Source organism: Eurosta solidaginis, chromosome 4 (genome assembly GCF_040869045.1).
Source record: "Eurosta solidaginis isolate ZX-2024a chromosome 4, ASM4086904v1, whole genome shotgun sequence".
NCBI classification, from domain to species: domain Eukaryota; kingdom Metazoa; phylum Arthropoda; class Insecta; order Diptera; family Tephritidae; genus Eurosta; species Eurosta solidaginis.
Genome location: NC_090322.1, coordinates 224049125 through 224061668, shown reverse-complemented (window position 1 = coordinate 224061668; position 12544 = coordinate 224049125).

Sequence of the window (12544 nt, the reverse complement as noted above, 5' to 3'; positions counted from 1 at the left end):
CTGCTCAAATGCAGCCGAATATTCTTTTAAGTTTAAAGGCACGATTCGCTCGACGATTGGCAGTACTTGGCCACCAATCTACCACCACCTTTGTATGTAACGGAAAAGTGTATTGAGTACGATCACTAAGACTTCGGGCGCCCTCTGTTGGTTGGAGATATTACAACAAGCTCCTCAACAATAAGTACTTTCCTCTGTTGAAGTAATTTGTTTACGAGTCACGTTATTGTTTGGCGACCTAATTACAAAAGATAACAACTATTGCGTGTGTATGAAAATCTATATCAAATAAAATTGATTGAAATGTTAAATAAAACATTTTTGTAAATAATCAACTTAGCTGGATTACTTTTAGCAAGTTATTAATACACTAAATATAAATCATAAATATAAAGAATACCCATCAAAACACTCCTCCAATTTTTTAGCTATAAGTCGTGCGAACGATTCAACCCTACGTCATCTCACTTTGCGCATTTGCGCCACCTAATATTAGGGAAAAGCCAGAAATTGGTAATGAGAGGTGAAAAGCGTCATATCCGTGGATCAGCCGCTTACTTGCGCTTGTGTTCCGTTTGGGGCATCCCATTTTTGATTGCTTTAGACACGCAATCATAAGACGAAACGCTGGCTATATGAATTCTTAGTCAAAGGATATCCTTTGAATATATGTACACATCTACATACATATATGCATCTATATACATATTTACATATACAAAGATATATTTAGCAAAGAAAGTTTTATTTAGTTTGCGTTTTTTTACAATCATATCTATAGGCGCGCAAACATACAAAATTGTGAGCTCGCATCAAAGTTATGCAGGTCAGTAATAAATTTAATATATTTTATATATGTATTTAAATTGAATATAGGAATTATATATACCTTTATATTAGGGTGGCTCTTAAAAAATAAAATAAAATTTTATCCGGTAAATTGAATACAAGAATTATATATACCTTTATATTAGGGTGGCTCTTAAAAAATAAAATCAAAATTTTTTTCGGTCTCATCCTCTGAAACGATACTACTAGTCAAAAATAAACTTTTGGTATCACGCCACACAAGCGGCAAAGCTCAGATTATACAGGTCAACGAAATTTGATATAGTACAGATGAGGGTGATTCATTTCCGTAATTTGTTTTCTTATTTTCGAAGCTTACATAGAGAAAAAATTCTCACCAATTTTGAGCTCTGAATAATAATTTAAACTAAAAGTTCTACCCATGATTAATTGTATATTCAGGTGTTCTCATCCCGTTGACGTTTTCCCTTATTATGACAATTTCGGCATGCATATTTTAGATGGTTGTCTATCATACAGAACTGCCTTTGAGTTCTACTACGATCTGAGTAGATTTCACTATATGTTTAGAAATATTATAACTATATAAGCCGCTACTAAAATTGTTAAGCCAAAAATATTAACGTAACTTTGTGTTTCGCTAGAGAATATAGAAAAAAAAATTTGCAGAAAACAAATTTATTGGAGAAAACGAAAAATTAAGCAATCAAAATTTAATACTTTTGTAATACAAGTAAATACTGGAAAATAGAGCTACCGAAAAAGTGAGGTTATGTTGTTGACATGGCCTTTATTATTACATCATGAGTTCTACCATTCAAAATGGATGTAAGCAAAAAACATTTTTTTTTTTTCAAATTACTAATGCTTAGTCACCTTCTAAGAAAATCAGCTTGATGGATCTTGTGGGGAATTTCACGCTATTCAAAATTGCCTCAGATTTTGTTTGTATAACTCGTGCTGGTTCACCAGTAGGAGTTCTTTCAAAATGCGAAAAGAAGAAATCTAAGAGGACTGACTCATAAAAACAAAGTTTTCCGACCAATATTTCATAAATTTACAGCCATTTTTATACCTTAAAATGTAAGCATAACTTACAAAGGGAGTTCAGAATTGTATGTATGTGGGTTTGGAAACGTTGCTGTGACAAATGGAAGAAAGGATCGTGAACAATTTTTTTTTCGTTTTAAATTTTTTCTTTGCATATTTCCTTTTGTCTTAACAGTTGTTAATTTGCTATTCAAAATCGAAAAAATAAACTAGGGGTTTTTATGTTGTCTATTTGCCGTGACGTAGCAAATGCAGGGCCGTGTATTTTGTTAGTGTATTGTAAAAATATGCTACACAAGTTTGCAATGCAATGATGCTAGACCATTTGCACAAAATCCTAAACTCCCTTCATAATGTTATTTAGATTCATTTTTTCTATGGGTTAATTTTGCTGAAATGAATCAACATATATTCATGGTCGACTTTTTGTTTTTTTAATAATTTTTTGGTTGTCATAAATAAAAAAAATGCCATATTTGAAAGTTTTTTGAAACTCGAGTTTTTTCCGAAGCTATAGCTCTTTTGGTTTTGTTGAATGAGTTAACCTTTTCTTTATAACTTGTAAATAGCCTCGACCAAATGTTCTCAATTTCTAATTCAGTTGATCAACATTAATTTTAGTTATTTATTTATTTATCACGGCTTAAAGCCTAATAATTTCATTTCACCAATATTGTCCCCGAAGAAGTATTGCTTTTTGCATTTTGCAGCAGTAATTTTAGTATTTTTTTCACATTAGCTATTTGGTGAATATCAATGGACCTTTAATGGATTAAATTACAGAAATTCATCAAATTGGTATCTTTGGTGTTGCCTAAACTAATACGTCCAGATTGTAGATATCATATCTTATTTGGAATCCAAATCTATAAATAAAGTTTTGGTTGTAAAGATGCAAATTCGGGCTATTAGCAAGCTTTGGCAATTTTGGTCGTAGATCTTTTGCCTAGCTATATTTTATTAAAATAATTTGTTAAAAATAAACGATTGTGAGCATACAAAGAAATCTATTTGTACTATGGCACTATTGTGAATATTTGCACTGCATTACTGGCAGTTGCTATTATACGCTAGGTGGCAGCGCAAGCTGTTTTCATTTATTGATAGAACAGCTGATTTTAGTTGATATTTGATGAGAGAATTTTATATTGGTTACGCAAGATGCACACGGGTCCGGCTCGTTTCCATTGTTATCTATTTCAAAAAAAATGTAAACAGGTCTTTGTTAAAATAAACAATTTGCATTCAAGTCACATTCAACCAAGGATCTTCCACTGAACAGTGCCAATGAAGACTTTTGAAGAATGTTTTTCTCATTCCTACAAGAACACCAAAATTGTCGTGTTAAACCTTATTTATAAAAATACTCCGCGAATACAATGGTATTCTAAATATAAAAAACATTGTAACTCACTGTTGCTATTTTCCCCTAAAAATCGATCACTAAGATGAGAGGAATGTTAAAATTAAGGATTGTAGTTTAGAATATATGAATGCGGCTCGCTTCAGATCAGCATCTTCTGGTTCTTCTATTCCCTATCTGGCTAGTCTATCCACTGACATATTTTGGTATATAATATACATAATGAATTCAACTGCCAAGAGTTTTTGGGGGATCCTATGATAAATTTGTATTTTATACTAGAAGACCCGGCAGACGTTGTCCTGCCCTAAATTTGGCCTATCTGCATACATTTTAATAAGCTTTTTCCGTCTGACTCTGCCCTCCCTACTCTTCACTTTTTCCTAATCCTTTTATTCACTCCTCCCTCCGTTTTTCGCTTCATCTATCTCCATCCCTGTCTCATTCTATCTCTTTCTCAATCTCCTTCTCTCTTTTCTCTTTTCTTTTCTCTCAATTCCTTTTCATTCTTCTGCATCCCTTATTGCCTGTCCCAGAGGGTGGTATGTATTTTATTTCAGTCCCAGTCCCAGTCCCACTCCGAGTCAGTTTAATATATATAGATTTTTATTTTTCACACTTCACTATAATATTAAAACGAAATGCAGATATTCGTTGCTTTTGAAATTCGGCTTAAAAATTGCACATAGAACAACTAAAGACTCTCCTGAATTAAAAAAATGTCTTACTACCTCAAATAGCGGGCCCCCTCAGAAACCCCGCGCCCCGTCTCGCCGGCCCTGGTGATGTGCTATATATATATATATTATATGTATGTAAAGTTAAATAAGCACGTGCACAAATATATCCATACCAACTGAAAAGAGGTGTACCACTGCGTATACGTAACATTTTATTATTACGTATAAACAAATAAAAAATTTGCAATAAAATAATATTGCGACTATAAACTGAGATATAACCTATCCTATATCTCAAGTTAGATCAAACTACACACGGGGAACAAAACAAATTCAAAATCGGTTCAGTAGTTTAGGAGTCCATTGGCCTCAAAGGTGTGACACGTGTTTTTTATATATTAAGATTAGAAGGGCAGATATTATATTATTATTATTATTATATATTTAGGAAATATTAGTTCAATAAGACCTGACTGTAGTCTTTTTTAGTAAAACTTTTATCACATAACTCTTACTCTCTCTAACTCAATAATATTTATGTTAACAAATTCAATTTAGTTTAAATTTTAAAATTATATCAAAACTAAACATCCAGTTAGTAGTGTATAACATTATACTATTCATAGAAATCATTATACATAAAACGGATACAGAAAAGTAAATTAATAAAAGATAATACAATCTAAGATAAGTAAGTAATTAATAGTTTTCTAGGTGGCCAATTTAAGCAAATTATGTTGAAAAATATTGATAGATAATTTGTCTATAGTTCCTTTGGTTTATACGGTTCTTTGTGGCAGCCGGTATGGAATTCCAAGTGCGTATAGTATTTACAAAAAAGAGTCTTGTTGAAGCCACAAAGTTGAAACTCGGCACGATTAAATCATTCATACGACTAGACCTAGGAAATCAAGCTTTTCATATAGATAAGAGGGCGTTTTTGTGGCAATCAGTTGAACGAGAAAAATACAACTTCTCGCTTTCAAATAAGCATGGATTTCACAACCAAGAAGCTTAGTTCTCCAAGCAGAAATATGGTCAAACTTACATAGGCCATACACATATCGCGTTATGTGGTTGAGCGCAACATCAATTTTATGAGCGGAACGGGAATCTAATTTATTGTGTACCAACTCTGAATAGGTTATTATCGGCAACAATAGTTGATCTGCAAGTTTTTTACGTATGGAAACTGGCGTAAATATTGGCGACTGTCTTAGATTTCGGAGTGTGCAGTATACCCTCCCTACCATGAAATTAATATGATCAACGCAAATAAGACTAGAGTTTACAACAAATCCCAGGTTTTTAACCTTGTTAACAATTTTAATCAAGTTGTTATCAATATGTGTGATAGGTAGATTACCAATAACGATCTTTTTCCTTGATATCGGTAATACAGAAGACTTACTTGCGTTGAGGCAGAGACCATTCAACAAGAGGACACTTTCAACAAATCTCCATTTAATTTAGCGCAAAGCTCATTGGTGTTAATAATACTATCAGATATGTACATTTGGACATCATCAGCATAGGCATGCATTCTAACGTGACTGCACTCTAGGAAAATGTCATTTAGAAACAGGCTAAATAATAAGGGTCCAAGGATGGAGCCTTGTGGAACTGCCAGAGTTAAAAATTTTGACTGCGATATTTCGTAGCCCTTGCTTACTTGCTGGCATCTACCGGTCAGATAGCTATCCATAATATTCACTGCATTTCCACTGAATCCAAAATATTTTCTGAGTTTGTTACAAAGCAACTGTAGGAAGTGCGGGTTGGAGGAGGAAACGATCGAGCACGTTCTGTGCTCGTGCCCTGCACTTGCCAGGCTAAGACTCCAGCTATTAGGAGTGATACAGCTGTCATATCTAGAAGCAGCAAGTGGCTTAAGTCCTAGGAAGCTTCTAGTATTTGCCAAGAGGACGGAGTTATTTTATAACATAGGTCCTGGTTTTTGATAGGGTTTTTCAGTTTGGTCGTTAAAACAAACTTCTGGCAACACTACGGACTCAATCAGTCTATGTGAGGTCCTCATGGACCGGCCAGTTCAACCTACCTACCTACAAAGCAACTGGTGATTGACAGAGTCAAAAGCTTTCTAAAAATCTAATAGACAGAGCAACGTGAGCTGATTTTTATCAAAAGGCACCCCGTTATCGTCCAATATTTTCAACAACGCAGTTGAGCAGATGTGCTTGGCTCTAAAACCCGATTGAAAGGGTGAAAGTAGTTTATTATTTTGGATATGAAGGGTAATTTGCTCCGCCAGAAGTCTTTCAAAAACTTTCGATAACGCAGGTAAAATACTGATAGGGCGAAAATCATTTGGTGAGCTTGCAAGTCTATTTTTGGGCACAGGCTTAACTATGGCATCTTTCTACAGATCAGGGAAGCATGATGTTGTGATACAATGATTAATAACATGGGTAAGGCAACTCAATATATATGGTAATATATATACATAATAATAATAATAATAATAATAATAATAATAATAATAATAATAATAATAATAATAATAAATTATCACGAATTTTAGCGAAATCCCATCTCCACCCATTGCGTTGGATTTTATTTTGAAAACGCATTTCGCGACATTAGTTTCAGACACAGCTGAAAATTCAAACGATGTGCGCGAGTAGTACGCGTTTGAACAAGCTGGAAAATGGTCAATGGGTACACTGACTTGTGGACTTCTGACGAAAGCATCATTAAGGTCATCAGCACTTAGTTTGCAATCGACATTTTCCTTGCCATATACACGTAAATTCTTCAAGTTACACCACAATGTATTGCATGGAAGTGATCGATCAAGCTTACACCTAAAATATTCACGCTTTTGAGCTCGAATAATTTTTGTCGCCGTATTTCTGGCAACTTTAAATAAGTTCTAACAAGGTTCAGTCCGATGTTTTTTCCATTCCCGGTATGCCTTGTTGCGTTTCATTATTGCCACAATAATTGCACTGTTTTACCATGCACAGGATAAGGACTTTGACTTGGACTTTACCACACGTTCAGGAACATGATTATTAAAAGCTTCTTGTATTTCGCTATTCAGGAAACTAAGATTTTCATTAGCTGTAATAAGATTCCAACATTGACCCCAATTTACATTAGACATATCAGAAAATAATGCGTAATGATCCAAGATCCGACTCTCAACGACAACTCAACAAAGCAGATGAACATTTCAATGAATTTTTAGGGATGGAAACACATTTAAGAGTATAACGATCACTCACAAGTGTGACTGTAAAACTTTTCATCGAACCCGAAACCCATTCAAGTTCCACAAAAGGCATATCGGTTCAACTAAATAATTGACGTACATACGCAATATATATGAATAATTTTTCTTTTATGTCCGAAACTACAGTTGAAGTTGAGATTAGTTTACTTTGGCCGCATCCATTGAATTTTACTGCTCGTTACAGTTTAAGAGGCAAAATTGAATATTTTTTTATTATTCGATCCTATAAGTAATGTAAGCTCGAACTGGTCCTTTATATTCCCTTTCGCATTGGCTTTAGGTGGCACTGATATGTTGAAAGAACAATTTTCTGTAATGGCTTTCGTAGCAGGGTATTTATTTTTCTACTCCAATTCCCAGACGACCGATTACGGTCTCTGGAAAGAAGTTTTCAGGTAGCATATAGGGTTGCCTGTCCAATTTCCAGGAGCAAGAAGACCTCCCCTCCTTGGTGGAACAAGAACCTTAGCGATCTTAGGTCGAATCTCAGGAAGGTATTCAATGTATGCCATTCAACAGGTGACTTTCAGCAGTATAGGACCTCCATGAGGGAATGCAAGAAAGCCATGCGCATTGCAAGAGCAAAATCCTGGCGGGAACATTGCCAGCCCATCGAGTCCATGAAGGACTCAGCAAGACTAGGAAAGATACTTGCCAGGTGTTATTCAAATAAGACCTTTGTCAAGCGCGCTGATGTGGCATGGGCAGGATCAGCGGCTGAGACACTAGACATTCTCATAGATGCTCACTTTCCGGATGGCCCCGGAGAGGTAGGTCAAGTAGAAGTAGTGGAAGAGCAGGAGTCTACTGACCAACTTATAGCTAAGCTCAGCAGAAGATAAAATAGCCTGAGCGATAAACAGCTTTTCGTCATACAAATCACCAAGGGGTTGAAGGTATTCTCCCCATCATGCTGCAGAAGACACAAAAATATTTGGTTAAGGAGCTAAAAGATATTTTCTCTGCATGTCTACGCTATAGCCACGTTCCTTTCCCGTGGAGGAAAACTGGGGTGGTATTCATACCTAAGGCAGGAAGAAGGGAACACGAAATGGCCAAGGATTTTAGGCCTATAAGTCTTACATCTTTTGTGCTAAAAACTCTGGAGAGATTGCTTGATGTTCATATAAGAGAACTTGTGGTTAAGAGTCCTCTTTCCATGGAACAACACGCTTACCTGAGGGGAAAATCTACAGAGACTCCGCTACACGAGGTGGTGCGGACGGTGGAGAAATCCCTCATGCATAAACAATTCACTTTAGCCGCGCCGATATTTTTGACATTCCGCGGCGGTGTGCAAAAAAGGACGAAAATCGGCGGCGGCGTATATCTCTAGTAAGGACATAGATGAAAAAGAGACTGTCGAGCATTTTCTGTGTAAATGCCCGGCTATGGCTAGAACCACTTTGAGTGTGGATTTCGTTGCGAACGGTCGTGTTTTGAAGTAGCGGACAGTGGTGTAAAGAAATTAGTTAAGTGCGTTGAGTGAGTTTTAGTAGCATAAACAAAGGGGCGGAAAAAACCTTTGTTTGTGTAATTTAGTGCAAAGTGTTAGACATTTGAAGCCCCAATTTAGCGGTCAGTCGAAGGTCAATCTCCGGCGGATCCCTAATTTTATGCGCGTGATTTTGGTTGCTACCAATTTTCGTCCTAACCTCAAAGTGCTTGCACGTGGAGGTAGACTTGTGTGTGCGCGCATTCAATCGGCTGTGAGTGAGTACCCAGTTGAAAACTTGTGTGTGACTACACACTGTTCCGCTTGGGAACAGTGTTGGACTACTTGCTCAGTGAGCAATTGTGGACTGCCTGCGTGAGGGGGCATAACCCCGTACTTGAATTAGTGGCAGTATCAGCTGTAGTGTTTATAGTCTGCCCGTTCAGCTCGGCGTAGCTTTCGTGCCGGTCGTCTCGTCCCCGATACGGGGAACAGTGTTCCGTCCGTCGGGGCGGTGGTAGTGACCACGTCAGCACTTTGCTAACAAACAGCGTACGAGCTACGTCACCGCGCTATTGCTATAGCTGACGCGTTGGGTTTCTACTGCTCCTGACCACTGGTTCTGAGTGGTTATAGCCCTCTTACTTAGGGCAGCCTACATTCGCCCAGTGGGCATCGGTTTTCTCCTGGTGTATACCTCCACAGCCGTGTCGTATAAGTGTGACCAAGTTTGTCTCTGGCGACAGGCGCTTTGTGGAAATGGTGGGCGGTGCAAAGAAGCGCCCGGGGCTGCGTTCTGTCGGAGGTCGTTCTTCGACGGCCGCTGATGGGCCTACCTCGGGAGAGGATAAAGGGGTAAGTGCGCGACAGTTCTTAAAGGTGAACACCGGGAAGGCTACCGCTGTGCAAACCGGAGGACGCAAAGCAGATAAAAAAGCGGGTAAGTCGGGGATACCGGTGGCGTCGGGGAAGGCGACCACCTCGAAAAGTGCAGAGCAGGAGGGTAAGGGTGGGCCGAGTAAGTCCGCGAAGTCAGAGGATGAGGAGAGTATTCTCCCGAAATCCGACGACGACGCGGAGTTACGCAGTCTGCCGGAATCCGGGCTATCCGGGGTAAGTCCCTTTTGTTGGGACAAATTTGATGTTGCTGGGGGGTACCGGTTTCGCTGCTGAGTCCGTGGTGCCAACTGTCGCCGTTGGCTCCTCAACCGACGGTAAAGCAGCCGATAGCGTGCCAGAGACTGCTGCTGACGGTGAGGATAATTGACGGCAGTATAACTGCGGGCAAGGACGCAAACGAGCCGGTGAAGTCTTTAGAGTGGAGGAAATTGGGAGAAAACTGTGGAGGAATCGGGGGAGAAGGGCGCTGGCGCTGTTGACAGCTGTGGTCCCCCTGTGGACTGCGAGTGGGGGATCCCCTGCAGCTGGCGGGAGCACTAGTGCTTCTAGGGCTACCTCTGGAGTGGATGGCTCCTGGGTTGTTGCCCTAAAGAGGCGCAGGATGTACCTGTACCTCCACTAGAAGTTGAAGAGCTGGAATATGCATTTGGCCTGGTTAGGTCTAAACGGTCTCCGGGTTTGAATGGGATAAACGGAGAAATGTGCAAGTGTTTGTGGAAGTTTATTCCGGAATACTTGGAAGCCGTTTATGATAAATGCATATGGGAGGGTTACTTCCCACGTGAGTGGAAAGCTGCTAGGGTTGTTGTTCTCTTGAAGTAGCCCGACAAAATAAGGTCTGATCCTCGGTCATACCGAGGTGTCGGCCTTCTCCCAGTGCTTGGCAAAGTGCTGGAGAGGATTATGGTTGAGCGTCTTCAGGAGCTAGTTGGGGGTAATCAGTCGGATAGACAGTTTGGGTTCAGGAAAGCACGCAGCATTGAAGACGCCTGGATGCGTGTCCAAGACTGTGTTGAGAGAAGCACCAATAAATATGTCATTGGCATATTTATTGACTTCAAGGGGGGTTTGACTACCTGCGCTGGGACAGGGTTATCGAGCGGTTAGTGGAGATCGGCTGCCCAGAAATTGCTTTGTGGCAGAGCTATTTCTCGGGCAGACGAGCTAGTATCGTTGGTGCCTGTGAAAGTGTGGAAAGGGAGGTGGCTCGAGGTTGTCCGCAGGGATCCATCTGTGGTCCATATATATGGAACATGATGATGGACTCCTTGTTAAGGCAACTCGAGCATCTTTGCAAACTCTGCGCCTATGCGGATGACCTCCTCTTATTAGTGGAGGGGGATTCTCGCGCCAGCATTGAACGTACCAGCGAGTCCCTATGCTAAATAGTGGCTGGCTGGGGCGCCCATGTTGGCGTAGAGATTTCGGTGGACAAAACGGTGATGATGCTGCTTAAGGGCGGATTGTCACAGAATCGCCCACCGGTTGTCCGCATCGGCGGGGTCAGCATCAGATATGCGATGAAAGTCAAATACCTGGGGCTGACAATGGGTGAGCGAATGAACTTCCTGCCACACTTAGATGCTGTCAAGGACAAGATGCAGAATATTTCGGGGCAGTTACGACGTATCATTCGGAGTGAATGGGCCTGAGTCGCCGTGCCGTTCGTACAATATATCGTGGCCTATTCGTAGCATGCGCTACCTTTGGTGCCGCCATATGGTACCGAACGGTCATGACTGCTCATGGTCAGAGGCGCGTGCTGAGCATACAGAGGTGCATGATGCTCCCATGTTTGCCCTTGTGTCGTACCGTATCTACGGATGCGATGCAGGTGCTTCTTGGTTCACCCCCTCTCGACCTTGTTATACAGCTCGCTGTTTCCTTCAGGCTGAGAAGGAGGGCAAGTTTGCCGCTGTTGGAGGATGAATGGGCCGCCGACGATAATGTGGAGAGTGGATGGTTAGAAAATAGGCGTCGATTAGAAGGGGTGGTTAGAGGGGAGTGGCAGGAGCGCTGGGACAATAGTCCTAACGGCAGGGTAACGTACGGGTACATCCGGGACGTTTCATTTGTGGCGGAAAATCCAGACTTCAGATTTAATCTGAGCCTGGGTTTTCTGCTTACGGGTCATGGTCCTCTTAATGCATTCTTGCATAAGAGGAGCTTGAGCGAAATGGAGGGGTGTGTATGTGGGGCTGTATGTGAGGATTGGGTGCATGTGTTGTGCGAGTGCCCGGAGTACTTGGACATAAGGGATTTGGGTAGTTGTGGAGTTAATGTTGAAGAAGGGAGGGTTGATGTGAGTGGAGCGCTCTCCACTAGTCGGACTATTGATTTGCTCAATAGGTATGCTTTGGTGGTGTTTAGACGGAGGAGACGTGGTGGTGATCGTGGTGGTTAATTCGTGTGTGTGTGCGTGGATGTGGGGGGGGGGGGTGGTTCTAACCCCACCTCACCCCTAGGCGGCCGGTCCGGAGTAGGTGGATACTCAACCGGAAGTGGCTTCGGCTGCGAAAGTCATACCAAGACTTTAAAGTGGTACCACGGGGAACAGATAGCCCGCGGAGCTGGCTCCGTTTCTGTTCGGTTGCGGTTGGCCCCTTTGGGAGCATCGTGGTGGCTGTGGTTGATATCCGAATGCGGTAAAAGTTGGTCAGTTCGAATGTGGAGTTGCATTGCAACCGGGTGCCATGACCCATAGAATGGAAGAGGTGTTAGATAGGCCTCCAACCCCACCAAGGTGATGATGTGTCCACTCACATTATCGATTGGTACCAAGGTAAGCGAGCCTTGGGGGCTGGTCAGACCTGCTTTGACCCGTGTACTTGGTGCATACGTGAGGTTAGGTCTTCGAAGACAGGTACTCACGGTAAACCTACACTCGCTGGGTAGAACCCGTTTAAGATCATTCGGGAGCCCTTTTTGGAAGATCTAGGAAGATTAGCGGAAATAGGGCTGGCAAACATTCTTGATTCTATAAACAACTCAGGTTGGTTGTAAAACATATCCATGTAGTACTCTGTAGGTTAAGATGAGTTTTATGGCAT